At 51.7% G+C, this 13,326-nt stretch overlaps 1 protein-coding gene across 10 annotated transcripts in view; it reads right to left on the bottom strand.

Moving 5' to 3' along the window:
• Positions 1–13,326, bottom strand: part of NOS1AP (nitric oxide synthase 1 adaptor protein) — a 148,536-nt gene that overhangs the window by 104,065 nt on the left and 31,145 nt on the right. The window contains exon 1 of one of the 10 annotated variants that reach the window (XM_081025105.1): positions 1,719–1,739. The exons of the other annotated variants lie outside the window; for them this stretch is intronic. The gene's annotated coding sequence lies outside the window, so the exon portion shown is untranslated. Of the gene's footprint in view, positions 1–1,718; positions 1,740–13,326 lie in introns of those variants that run through there. 10 annotated transcript variants of the gene reach the window in all.

The raw sequence follows: 13,326 nt of genomic DNA on the forward strand, positions 1-13,326 counted from the left end.
ACGTTCCCGGCAGGGACAACAAGCGAGGACACAGTGGTAGGAAGTCACAGGACGCTGCACACGCCAGGGAGCCTGGTCTGTGGGCCGCTGAGCAATAATGGCCACTGAAAAAATGAGGTCAGATGACAAGGGCCCAGCTTACTCAATTAGGGGGTGGAGACCCAGAGAAAACAGTTATCTCAGGCACGTGGGACCACGGCCAGATGAGAGGACAGAATTCTGAGGGAGGCAAGCTCACGGGAGGCCAGCGTGGGCATACTGCAGCTAAAACTGAAGCAGGCACATCCTGAAAAACGAAGACAGCACAGTCAGACAAGCTGAGCTGACCGCCTGAAACCCCCTGGCCGCAGATAACAAGGACACCCACAAAACTCAGTACACTGGCACCTGCAAGTCCTCGTGAACCCCTGTGTGCAGAGCAAAGGGGAAAAGCAGCCAGGGCTACTAGGGACAAATGAGAATCTCCTGAGACTGGTAAAAAGAAGCAGCGGCTGCATCAGGACCCTCTTAAGCGACACAACAGCCACCACCCAACTAATCAGCTGGCGGGGGGTGGGGGGGGTCCCAGGTGGGCCTCGTGGCCCAGGAATGCCTCAGCTGAAACAGATACCCTCAAATACTAAAGGGAAGTAGGGGCTGAATGTAGAACAAATGTTTCCCACTTGTACAACTCATAGGTTACATTCTACTGCTTAAATCACCTTCTAAATAGCAAATACCCTCTTAAAGAAATAAGGTCACAAATAAACTTCAGTTTAGAATACAAGTATTTTTTGAGGAGTTTCCATTTGGGATATTGGGTAATGATGAAGAAAGTGATCGATATTTAAAATAACTTTGAATATTTCATTCTGGTATGATGAACTTTCTGTAAATATGTACAAGGAATGAACAGTTCATGATTAGAATGAAAGCACAGGAGAAGAGATTGCTGAGTGAACGGAAATGAATAACAATTCAGCTGAATGACTATGTCCCTGAAACCCCATGCCAAACAATAAGGCACAAACTCCCCAGGTGGCATGGAGATGAGGTGCATGACAAAGGCAGTATCTCCCCTGGGGGTGGGGGTTCACTTATTAATAAGAAGCGCTGGGATTTAATGAACTTAGAAAAACAGAAAGTGCCGTCTGCACGCCATCCTGTAGGCCAGGGTAAATGCCAGATGACGGCGAGGTCTCCATTGCTGAGTCCTCCGTCCTCGGGACAACCTCCAGCTCACAGCGGGCTCTTGGAAATGTGTGTTGGATGAATAAAAGCAAACAAACAAAATACCGAGTTGTTTACTCTTCTGTGAGGAGCTGTAACAGGAACCTGGCCTTCTGGGACCTGGACTTCGGCCACCGTCACTGCTCACCGAGGCCACTCACGGCGCCACAGCGTAGATTCAGACCAGACGGACACACAGACAGACAAGTGCAACAGAAGACGCCATCCCGTCCCTGCCAGGGCTTCCAGCTTAGCCCTGGGACAGGCAACGGGCACACAAGAGCCAACCTACGCAGAAGTGCAACGGGTCAGAACGAGTCCACACTGAGCATGAAGAGGCCCAGGCGTCTCCTGCAGACCTGTAAGCACATCGGACACGGAGGGGGAGGAGGAGGGGTGGGGCCACCACGGCAGTGACGCACCCACCCCCCAGATTAATTTTCACACAGGATGGATTACCAGGCATGTCAACGGGGTCGGGCTGCAGGCCCCAGTCATTCCATCATCACCTGAGAAGGTGTCTCGGAGATGTGACGAAAATCCGCAATCGCTCCACCTTAGCTGAGGGAGATGGGCCTGGACCACGTGTGGGCCTGCCGGGCTCGGGGGACAGGCCTGAGGGCGCCGCTGAGCCTCCCTGAGAGGGCTTCCTGCCTGTGGCAGCAGCTTCAGTCTGTGCCAGCGTCCCAGCCTTGTAGCCTGCCCCATGGCTCTCGGACTTGCCTGGCAGCCCCCACCGTCACCAAAACCAGGTCGTCACACTAAACCTCCTTGTGTACCTCTCTCCTTCCTGCTGGTCTGTTTCTCAGGTAGAACCCAGGCCATAGTCCAGCAAAGCAGGTGACCGTGTTGTGATGGAGGGCCACGTGGCCACACCCCACACTGGAGTTCATGGCGGACGGCCCAGTCTTTCCGCTCAAATTAAGGAACTCTCTGCGTGCTGGGCACGGTGCCCCCAAGCTACCAACAGACGCAGACTGGAAACCGTACTGACCACTCACCACTGGCATCTCCCGCTCACTGTCAGGCCTTCCTGTGTGTGGCCCTGGCTTTCCAAACGCTCTATGATGATGTTAGCTTCAGCAATAAAAACATTTTAAATACTCCCACGTGGGTGGGTGCTCCTGGGTGAGGACGAACAGGACTGGAAGCAGCCTGGGCGCCACCCCACCCCCCACTGTGGGCTGGCGGGTCTCCGCTGGGACCGTGCAGAGGTGCCCTGCCAACCGGGTCAGGCCGGGACTGCCCCAGTACCCCAGCCCCGCGCCACGACCGTGCTTCCCCCACCGGAACCAACATCTGCACAGCCTCCACTGCCGGCCTCCAGTTCCCTCCCCCCGAGGCCGAGGGACGGCACCAGCTTCTCCTCACCCCTGTCTCCAGGCACCCCCACCTCTGATCCTGTCCCCACCACCCTCCACCAGACGCCCCACTGGGCCGAGGAGCCCGTTCTGAGACGCAGCCCAGACGGGAGCGGACGGGCCCTGGGGCCACACGGGGGAAGGGACACATAACCACGGGAGGTTGTCTCTGGTTGAGCCGCACGTCTGCTCACTGGAGACCACAGCAACTCCCTTGTGGGGCTATTTCTAGGAACATAAATGATACATGGCAGGGGGGCTGCGTTCTGTCCGTCACGGGCGAGCACGCCAACACAGCCAGCCTGTGGCTCAAGCAGAAAGTTCTGCGGCCAAATGCTTTAACCAAGGAAGTGGGCGTGGGAGGAAAACACACACGTGCCTTTTTCAGAAGGGGCAGCTTCGTCACACTACTGACAAAGCTGGGCAATCATCTGGATGGCGTTTTCAAACGTGTGTCCAGCTCACAGTGTCTCCAGTCCAGCTGTGTCCCGGATACCATGTGACAGAGGGAGGAGCCCCAAGAGCGCGGCAGTACTGGCCTGATCCACTGACTGTCCGTCAGAGACGAAGCAACAGAGCCCAGACACGTGGGAAGAGGAGGCCATGGCCACACACACAAAGCCAGTGACCACGGAAGCAGAACCCAGGGCCGAGTCTCAGCACTGCACACGAGTGGCCACGAAGGTCCCACCTCAGATGGCAAGGCCAGCCTCCTGCCCCGGCCTCCTGCCCCGGCCTCCTGCTGACTTCAAGTGACTTCCTGTCACTTGAAAGGACAGCAAGTGTACAGAGCACACCACTGGTTCCCAGCCCGTTAGAGCAGGAAGCAGGCTGGTGACAAGCAGGCAGTTCTGAGAAGTGTGATTATAGACAGATGGTGCCAGGTAGCGGGAAATCTAGACCCCATTAAATAAGCTGGCACTAGGAACAACAGGGGCCCAGAGCCAACAGGTGACCCTGTGGAACAGAGCACGGGAAGAGTCGGGGCCCGGGTGGGGGGCAGGGCCACTGGCCCCAGCTCTCAGGAGGGTCCCCATCTCCCATAACTGCCATCGGCTGCCAGCCACACACAGCTCTCAGGACTGCAGGCAGGAAGCCCCCCACCCCCCAGCTCCAGCCCGGGCCTGGACCACCTCGCAGCATCCCCTCGGGGCAGGGCAGCTCCCCACCAAGGGTGAGGGCACAGAGCCCGCCCCATGTTTGCGTGTGGCAGGCCCTGCCCTGCACACTTTGCCCATCGGGAAAGCCTGGCTCCGGCAGCCCCTTTTTGGCCCCCATCACACGCTGCCATGGCTTCACTGACACCGCTGAAGACCTAAAGTTGTTCTCACATGTACCGTCAAGCCAGGCCCCCACTGCTGCCCCGCCCCGCGGCCTGGAGACCAGGGAGCCAAGTGTCCTGGAGAAAGGCGTCACTTCCTGGGAGGGGTGTTTCTCAGAAACGAGCCCATCACAGGTCCACGAGCTCGGTTCCACAGTCAGGCGGCACTCCTCAGCCAGCTGTGGCAGGGCCGCCATGGGAGCGGGTGGAGCGGGGTGGTCTCAGCAAGTCTGTGCCCGCTCCTGGGCAGCCGACCCCTCTCTGCCACGGCCCACAGCCTCCCGTGACACTCTCTGTTCCCCAAACCTCCCAAGCCGGCTCCCACTGCAGGACCTCTGATTTCCTCTATCCCCTCGGGGTAGGACACTCACTAACCACAGAGAAACCCTGGCCGGCCTACCTGCACCCCACTCACACACTCAAGACACTGGGTCACGTTCCCCAGTTTTATTTCCTCACCGCTGCCTACAAATACCTCGTTCACTGTCCGCCTCACCCCACTGGCCGTGAGCTGCTCCAGAACCAGGGAGCGTCTGTCCTGCTCAGGCCGCACCAGCGCCTGCGGTGCGCCTGGTGTGGTCGGCACTCAGTGAATACGGCAACCAGGTCGGGTGGCAGCGGGGACAGCACAGGTCCTGACCACACACCTGCTTCACTCGGCTCTGCTCCTCACCTGTGCTGTGACCTTGGGGAAGGAGCTCATCACATCCAAGGTCACACAGCTAGTAAGATCCGAATGCGCCTGCCACAGGGTTTGCGCAGGAATTAAACTCATCGTGTCTAAATACTGGAGCTCCAGTTTGCAACCACGCCTGACACACGCTAAGTCCTACGCTGATGTCCGCAGTCACTGCTGCTCATTTAATGATGGCGGCAGCGGTGGTAACAGTGAGAGCAACAGCCTATGCCATAGGGTGGGCCATTGCCATCGTCTAGAGATAGATAGCATACGCTATGATTTTCCACTTCTACAGAAAGGTAAGGAGCGTGACAAAGCAGAGGCAGCTGCAGGGTGGGGTCTGGGAGCCCAACCAGGTCACCTGGACATGTTTACAGGAACCACTTTCTAAACACAAAGCACTGTGTTTATGAGTGCTACCAATATGAAAAATGTCTTTGTCCCCAAAAAGCCAGTCCTCGGGCCCCGCGGCGGTGCTCATTTCCTCGGGCGTGCGACAAATGAGCTGGCTAATAAATGTGTACCCCAACAGTGGCCTGCAAGTTATTCAGGGCAAAACTTCCCTCCGAACAGCACACCTGAACGTAAGTAAGAAGAACACGCACCTCTCCTCACGTGGGGAACACAGAGCATTTAACTTGTGGGACACGAGCAACACACAGAATGCAGGGTCGTGGATGTCCCAGGCCCCCTAACAGCCTGGTGACTTTGGGCGGTCACAGAGTGTCTCCAGTTGCTGGCTTTCCAGACGTTCCTGGAACACTTGGGAGACGTGAAACAGATTCTGTTCAGTCCCCAGAGACACTCCAGTTTGCAGGTGGCTGGAGGTGACGCTGAGAGAAGACAGAGCCAGATCAAAGGCGAGTCAAAATCCACCCAGGGGTCCTGGGGCCAAAGGTCTTCTGGGAGCAAATCTGGCTGCCGCCCTCAGCATGCGTGGGCTCGGGGGGCGTGGGGAGCAGCTGAATCACCAAACTGGAACCCAGACAAGTTCCAGACACCCAGTGTGTGCTGTTTCCCTCCTGGGATTTATTGCGAATGTACAAAGACAATATGAAATGAGCTCCAACAAAGCGTCGCATTTCACATAAGACCTTTCAGAAACCACCTCTTCTGAGTGACACTAATGCTAATAATTCCATTTTCATTTAAAGCTTTTCCACTGGAAACCTTACATGCACCAAAGTGGAGACAATGGTACAATGAATGACCCCCACGACCTCACTACCCAGTTTCAGCGGCCACCAACTCACGGCCACTCAGTTTCACCCCAGACACCGCCTCTTCACCAGCTCTTTATGTGAAAGCAAAGCCCAGCTTTCACAGTCTTCCAGCACTAAATAACTCAATATGCATTTTAAAGATATAAGACATTTCTTCAAAATTAACGTAACACTATCATCTCACCTGAAAAAAATTCACAATTTCTTTCATCAAATAGCCAGTCAGTGTTCAACTCTTCCCAGGTTGTCTCAAAAAAAGAATTTTAAGTTTGTTCTAATTAAGATACAAATAAGGTCCAAACATGGCAACTGGTTAATGTCTATTTTAACTTACAGATGTATCCACCACCTTTTTTCTCATAACTGATAATTACTAGTAATTATCTTTAAAACCTAGGTTATTTTTCGATGGGGTTCCCTACAGTCTAGATCTTGCTGATTACATTCCCATACTTCTGTTTAACACATTCGTCGGCCCTGCATGTATTGTTAGGAAATAGTTGCTAAATCTGCAGGCTGGCTGAGGTGAGGGTCCATTTTCTTGGCAAGGCTCCTCAGGAGGCACACAACGTGTGGCCGCCCCTGTGCCATCCCGGTGCCTGCTGATCTCTGCCTGTGAGCTGGGTGGGTGCACGCACAGTAATGACTCTTCATGTCTTCGCAGCACGACTTCTGTTCACACCTCCAGCTGCTCTGTGAAAAACTCTTCTAACACTGAGTCATCAATTTGTCTCTACTGAAGCCAAAAGAGAAGAGCTGTGGAAAGCACAGGCCCGACAGGGTGAAACCCCGCAGGAAAGCATGAGAGGAAAGGACTGAGCTGCCGTCGCGGCAGGAAGACGCCTGTACACTTGGCCGCAGGGCAGCGTTCACGCCCAGGGATCAGACACATATCCTCCCATTACAAGAGCGCTCTGCAGCCCAGCTGCACAGCGGGGTGCCCTGTGCCCACTGCCCCTGGGTGTTCTTGCTTCATGTCTGGGCTGGGGTCCCACCATCACTGGAACTGTAAGGGCTCCCGTGACGGCAGCGTGCAGCCAGGAGAACTGCTGACGTGCGGGAAGGGGGACTCACGAGAAGACCCAGGTGCACAAGCCTGATCTTAAGCCAGATGCCTTTCTATGGACTTCCAACGACATGTAGCTGAATGATTGACTGAATGAGGCAGTAAGGGCACAAAACCCGCACTCACCGCCCTGCAGGTAAGGCAGGGGAGGGTGTCATGTTCCATCAGAAGTTTGGCTGGGAACAGGTGATGGCAGCAGGCCAAGTGGGTGGGACGTGTCCACCCCCACGACAGGGATGCCCTGTCCAGGGAGGTCAGAACAGGCAAAGTCTGGGTCAAACCTCTCCCGCCCTCCGAGCAGTTGGCTGGGTGCTGCCAGCAGCTGCCTGTGTGTGTTGTGTGTGCCTACGTCCGGGGCTGAGGAGTGCCTTCTTCCTCTTCCTGTCATCCTGTCTTTACCTTCGTGATCACACATGCCTGGTACCTGGCATCTCTTTGGGGCATGGAAGGTCTTCTCTCTCCCTCTCCTGGGATATTTTCTGCCTCAGACCTGGAATCAGCCATTTCTCCAGGAAGACCTGGTATCTTTTAATGCAAAACGGTATTTCAAGACCACTATCTGGGCACCGTAGTTTTTAGAGCTCCCTCAGGGGACAGAATTGGTTGGGAAACTACAGACAGAGAAGGTGAGAATGAATGAAATGGACAGAAAACACATGAGTGAGTTCACGCTGATAATTCCTATTAGACACAAGACTACGAGGTTTTTACTTAACCTCTTCTACTCGTCTGTTCTTTCTTCTACATGGAATTCTGGTGTTCAAGTACATAGGGCGTGACAGAATTAAATGTCCCATAATTACTCATTTGCTTTATCCCAAAACACACACTCAGCAGCGTGAGAATAACAATACCAACAGCATCAGTTATAATGCTGGAAACAGCATGAAAACTTTTTTTTGCATGCGCCATCCCTCTCCTCCACCATTTAAAAAATGGTCGTATTAGATGATACTAGCCTGTCAAAAGGAGTTCAGGTGTCTAGAACCTGTGAATGTCACTGTAGCATGGCAAAGACGTCGTAGATACGATTAAGGATCTGGAGATGGGGAGGCTATCTTGGGCCCCAAATACCACCACAGAGGTTCTTGTGAGGAGGAGGCAGAACGCGGCCACAAGCTTAGGCAGGCTGGCGGCCACCAGAAGGTGGCTGGGCAAGGACGGGTGGTCCCCTGGAGCCATCAGAGGAAGGCAGCCTGCCAGCTCCTTGATTTCAGGCCAATGAAACAGACTTGGACTTCTGGCCTCCAGAACTGTGAGAGGATATGTGTGGATATGTGTTTTTTTAAGCCACCAGCACTGTGATAATTTGTTACAGCAGCTGTAGGAAACTAATACAAGCAGTACCCATTACACAAATATCTCCTTTTTAACCTTCACGCAGTTCCTTAACAACTCATATTCGTACTACCAATATTTACATCCACATCTCTAGTCATTTTGGTCATCGGAAGTTCATTCTCTAGGACTCGGGGGAACAATACTCGCTGATTTTTTTACGTGTTAGAAACCTTTAGTCAAAACTGCTGGTTTCACAATCCTTGGCTCATGGTCTTTGTCTTAAATGTTACTCCATTTTCCTCTGGTATAAAGCTTGTTGTAAGTCTGATCATCTAATTTTCCTTTCCCTTATAATTCATGTACTTTTTTTCTTAGATGCCCAAGTGATCTTTTTCTTTAAAGTCTGGTAATTTTACTAGACTATGTCTTGAAATTGACTGTTCTGTGTCAGTACTCTCAAGTACACAATATGTTCTTCCAACATGAGGTTTCAGATATTTTTCTTCTTTGGGAAAGTTTCACAAGTTACTGTTTTTAGAATTCTGTTCCCTTGCTTTGGTCTTGTTTTTCAAGAAACTCTCTTAACCGTATGTTAGCTCTTCTTTGACTATCTTTAATATTTGTCACTTTCAAATCCATTTTACCTCTTTCTGCGTTTCTTTGTCGTTTTAAAACATTCCCTACTTTTTAGGCATTTGTTAGGTTTATTTTTCCTTGTATTCCTTCTACTTTAGTTTTCATTTCTAAAATAATTTTATTTCTGATTCTTGAATTCTGTCACTTTATTTCTGAATTTTCATAATTCTAATTTATGTTCTTTTACATCTTGCATAATTTAAAATATTTTTAGCTCATTTAGAAATAATGTTATATTTTTATCTGTTTTGAATATATGCCTTTGGCATGCTTTCATTGTCACACATCTCCAAAGATGATATCTTGCTGCTTATTCTCTCTTGTAGAAATCTCTACATATTTGACATCGATGTTTCTCCGTTGTCAATTTTTATATGAACTTGTCTTCTTGAATTTTTAAATGATGATAAGCTCAGAAGCCTTCCTAACTTCACGGCTCCTCTTCTGTTGTTTCCATCTAGATTTGAAAACTGTGGGGGCTGTTTCTACCCCACTCTTACCTGAACCTTCTCTTGGTCTCTGTTGCCTACCCTGCTTCCTGCTCAATTTGGATGCTACTCCCAGGGGTCTGCACTGTGTGTAGACTCCTGTCCTGGGGGGGGGGGGTCCATGCCAAGAGCTCACAGGGCTGACCACACGCTGGCCTTGCGCTCAGGGTCCCCGCTGCATTCCTTGAGCTTCCTCACTGTGCTTTGCAGTGAAGTGTGGGGTTCTCTTGTTTCACACTCACCACGTGCCCCATTGCTGCCTGTTTTCTCCCTCACAGACACCAGTATCAGGCTGGCTGTTGGTGAACTGCCCTCATCTGCATGGATTCTGGGGCTTGTGGGGATACCTTATCACCCAATTTTGCTGTCTGCTGTCCATGAGTTTTTCACTTTGCTGTTTAGTTGCTCTGTCATTTTTGTAGGGATTTCAGAAGTCCCAACAATTATGCTGTGGCCATTGTTCCAGATTGAGGGTATCATATTTTTACTTTCATTTCAATAAGGTAAATTGCTGGCTGAGATTTTAAATGTTTTGTTTTGTTTAGTTTTTCACAGAGCAGCCAAAGGTGTAAATACCTGAGAACAGGGGATGAGTGATGCTTAAATGGTGTTGTGCTTGAGCAACACATTGATGAGCAGCCCAGGGAAGAAAGCGCACAAGTCCCCTCATCCCAGGACTCAGAGCACCAGGACACGCACACAGTGGGGACATGTCAGCACCATGTGCGGGCACATGCTGGCTGTTGGCTCTGATGGATCTGTCAACCAGTGAGGGCTACATAACTGGGATGTGACTTCACTGGGCACAGGGACATGGCCTGCAGAAGATGTGGGAAGATTAAGACACAAGACCCGAGCATTCACGTTGGAAGGGACCTCGGGTCACCTAAGATTTACCTTCTAAGTCAACTCCCTACTCTACTGAAGAGGGAGCTGGGATGTGAAGATGAAAGTGACTTGCTGAACCCACGCAGGGTAGGGCTGGGCGTACGTCCAGGCCAGAACTCCACACCTCGTTCCAGAGTCTTGGACGGGGCCTCCCTGCTGAGTGCAGAGTGAACAGACTGTCAGGGAGAAAAGAACCCAGGAATGTGGAGGTGACAGAGTGACGGCACCGCCCGCAGCGTGTCCAATGCATCAAGACTTCCCTCAGATGGGGTGAGTCAGTAGCCTCAAGTGTGTGCTTCAGACATATTTTTTTATGAAAAACAATCACGCTACTGCTGGAAAGAGGAAATAAAGGATTGTTCAAAGGCATCACTGCCATGAGGCACCTAACAGACAGCCCAGGGCCTGAGGGTGTCGGCCTCTCGCTGATGTTCCAAATGCTCGCTGCACTTCATGGGCCCCACACATGCTTGCTGAGCAGCTACTAGGTGCAGGCCCTCTGCCAGTACCGCAGAAAATACACAAGTTCAACCACCTTTTACAGAGCCTATGTGAATCCAAGCCTCCAAATAATGCTAAGACGACACACCAAACGGTGCTCTGGCAACTCAAGGAATAGTGCGCGTAGCACGGGGATATGGTAGAAATGAGTGTTTGATGAGCTAAGCCTTCTAAGACAAATACAGAGTTGATGCCGTCATGGCAGGTCCACAGCCACAAATCCAGCTTCAGGCCACAGGCTAGCACACTGTCAGAAGGAAAATGAGCCCCACTGCCAGAGGGGTCTTGCTAAAACAGAAGACCTGATTAAGATCCAGAATCTCCTGGATCTTAATACCCAAGATATCCAGGTTTCAATAAAAAATCATTCATCATTCCAGGAAAATCTCAACATAAATGAGAAAAGAGAAGCAACAGATGCCAACACTGAGACTGGAGATATATGAGAATTATCTGACAAGGATTTCAAAGCAACTTTCATAAAACACCTCAGCAAGCAATCGTGAACATGCTTGAAACAAAGGTAGAAAGGGTCTCGGCAAAGAGAAGACAAAAGTCGCGACACAAAGGCTACGCCCCACACTAACTGAATGAAAATCGCTCAGAGTATTCAGCCACCAGTAATTTTGTTTAGCTCCCTGGAGATTCCAATGAGCAGCCAAGTTTGAGACCCAGCGCTCCGGCTCCATGGTTCTCACCCGAGGTGTCCGTCAGCATCACCCGGAAAACCTGACAAAGACAGAGACGCAGGCCCCAGGCCACTTCAATCAGCCGGGGACGCTGTGTTTTTATTAGTGTCTAGGGGATTCTGATGGACACCAAGTTTTACAACTTCTGCTTTACCAAAGAAATTTTCAGGTGACTCCCCTCGTTTCGGCTGCAAAATTCTTGACCTGAACGAGGAAAAAGGTGCATTTCAGTGACCTTGAAGCAAAAGGTAAACTTTCAATCATAGTTTAAAAAAAAGTTTCGACCTTACTGTAGCTGTGGGTGCTGAGGATACAGCGTGTGTGATCCAGCTGCCAATTTGAGAAGAGAAAACCCACCGGCCTTGCGGCCAGTGTGAAAATGTAGTTACAGGGCAGGTGACGTGTGTTTAAGGAAACGAGCAGGGAGCGAGGGAATTCGTTACCTGTCACTTGGCCCACAGGAGACATTAATCTTCCTTTTGGCAGAAAAAGAAAATGCTTCCACATGAGCGCCTCTTCCCACCAAAGAGACCAAAACAAAAAGGGAAGAGTTTAGACTCAAGAAAAAAGGACACAACCCAGGAGCTTTTCCATTGTGCGTGGGGGCTTATTTCCAACCAAAAGGCAACATCTCCTGGGCGGGACGTTTCTCAGCATTTACGGCCTCTCATGGCGGGACCCTGGGCTCTGAGCGAGACAACGGGCCTTCAGGACCGGAGCTGGGAGAGGCCGGGGAAGGGCCTGGAAGCTGAAGAGGATGAGCAGCCACCACTGCACCGGAAGTGCGCGGGCCGGAAGTGCGCGGGCCGGAAGTGCGCGGGCCGGAAGTGCGCGGGCCGGAAGTGCACCGGCCGGAAGTGCACCGGCCGGAAGTGCACCGACCGGAAGTGCAGGGCAGGAGACCAGCAAGGAACAGCACCTCCAGGAAGGAGGACGTCGGCAGCTTGTCTCCTGCCCGGCCCCGCTCAGCTCTCCCACTCACTCACTCACGGCTCATTTCCGTATCTACAGATCAACAGCGGCTGTTGCCGCGGACACACAGCGCCGATCAGCCCCTGGGTCCCAGGCATCACCGTAATGGGGATGGGGCTGAGACCACCACTTTCAATGCGCCATGTGCCCCTCCTATCCAACCGAGAAAGATGGGCCTCAGTTTCCTCTACGGCAAAATGGGAACAACACCTACCCTCATGGGGCCACTGTCAAGAAATTAGTTAACCTACGTAACCTGCTGAGTGGTGAGTACCGGATAAACATTCACTCTGGGTATTTTGAAAGGTACGGCACAGCTGTTAGTAGTGGATGCTGGAGCTGGACTGCCCGGGTTCCACTGGGCGAATCTGTGCATTACTAAACGTGGATTGTGAGCAAGCTACTCCACCTTGCTATGCCGCAGCTTCCCCACCTGTAAACCTTCGGTAACAGGAGTACCTAACTCACACAGCTGTTTGGCAGGATTATCATTTCATAGGAAGAGCTTGGCATAGTGCCTGGAACATAGTAAGTGCTTTTAAAACGATAGTGATTCTTCTGTGATGTGGATAACACGAGGCAGGCGTGCGGGGAGTCCCCCTGGCCCTTGAGGAGCTTGTAGATGAGGAGACAAGAAATGCACAGATAGAGTTGGAAGGGAAGAGAAGCCCAGAATATGGGGTGCGTGGCAATCCTGCAAGCATGCAAAGGGCATTTCTCTCTAATGTGCACACACCCAGAACGTTCTGAACACAGAGCGCCCTGGGTGGCAAGTGCTCCCATCTTGCCCACCTCTTGGTGAGAGCCCTAGGTCTCTTTCAACTCCCAAGGCTGATCATTTCAACAGTTCTCCTGGAGAGCGCTGCAGCTTCCAGAATAAATGGGGGAGTGGCAATGGCTTCAGTTCTCCTGCATGGACTAGAAGGGTATAGGACACCAAGTGTCACCGAAATGCTGCAGAAAACCGACTGGGTCACATGGAGGCGTAGGGGAGTGGAGTTCTAATGTGCTC

Source organism: Rhinolophus hipposideros (assembly GCF_964194185.1).
Source record: "Rhinolophus hipposideros genome assembly, chromosome: 19".
In the NCBI taxonomy this organism is placed as follows: domain Eukaryota; kingdom Metazoa; phylum Chordata; class Mammalia; order Chiroptera; family Rhinolophidae; genus Rhinolophus; species Rhinolophus hipposideros.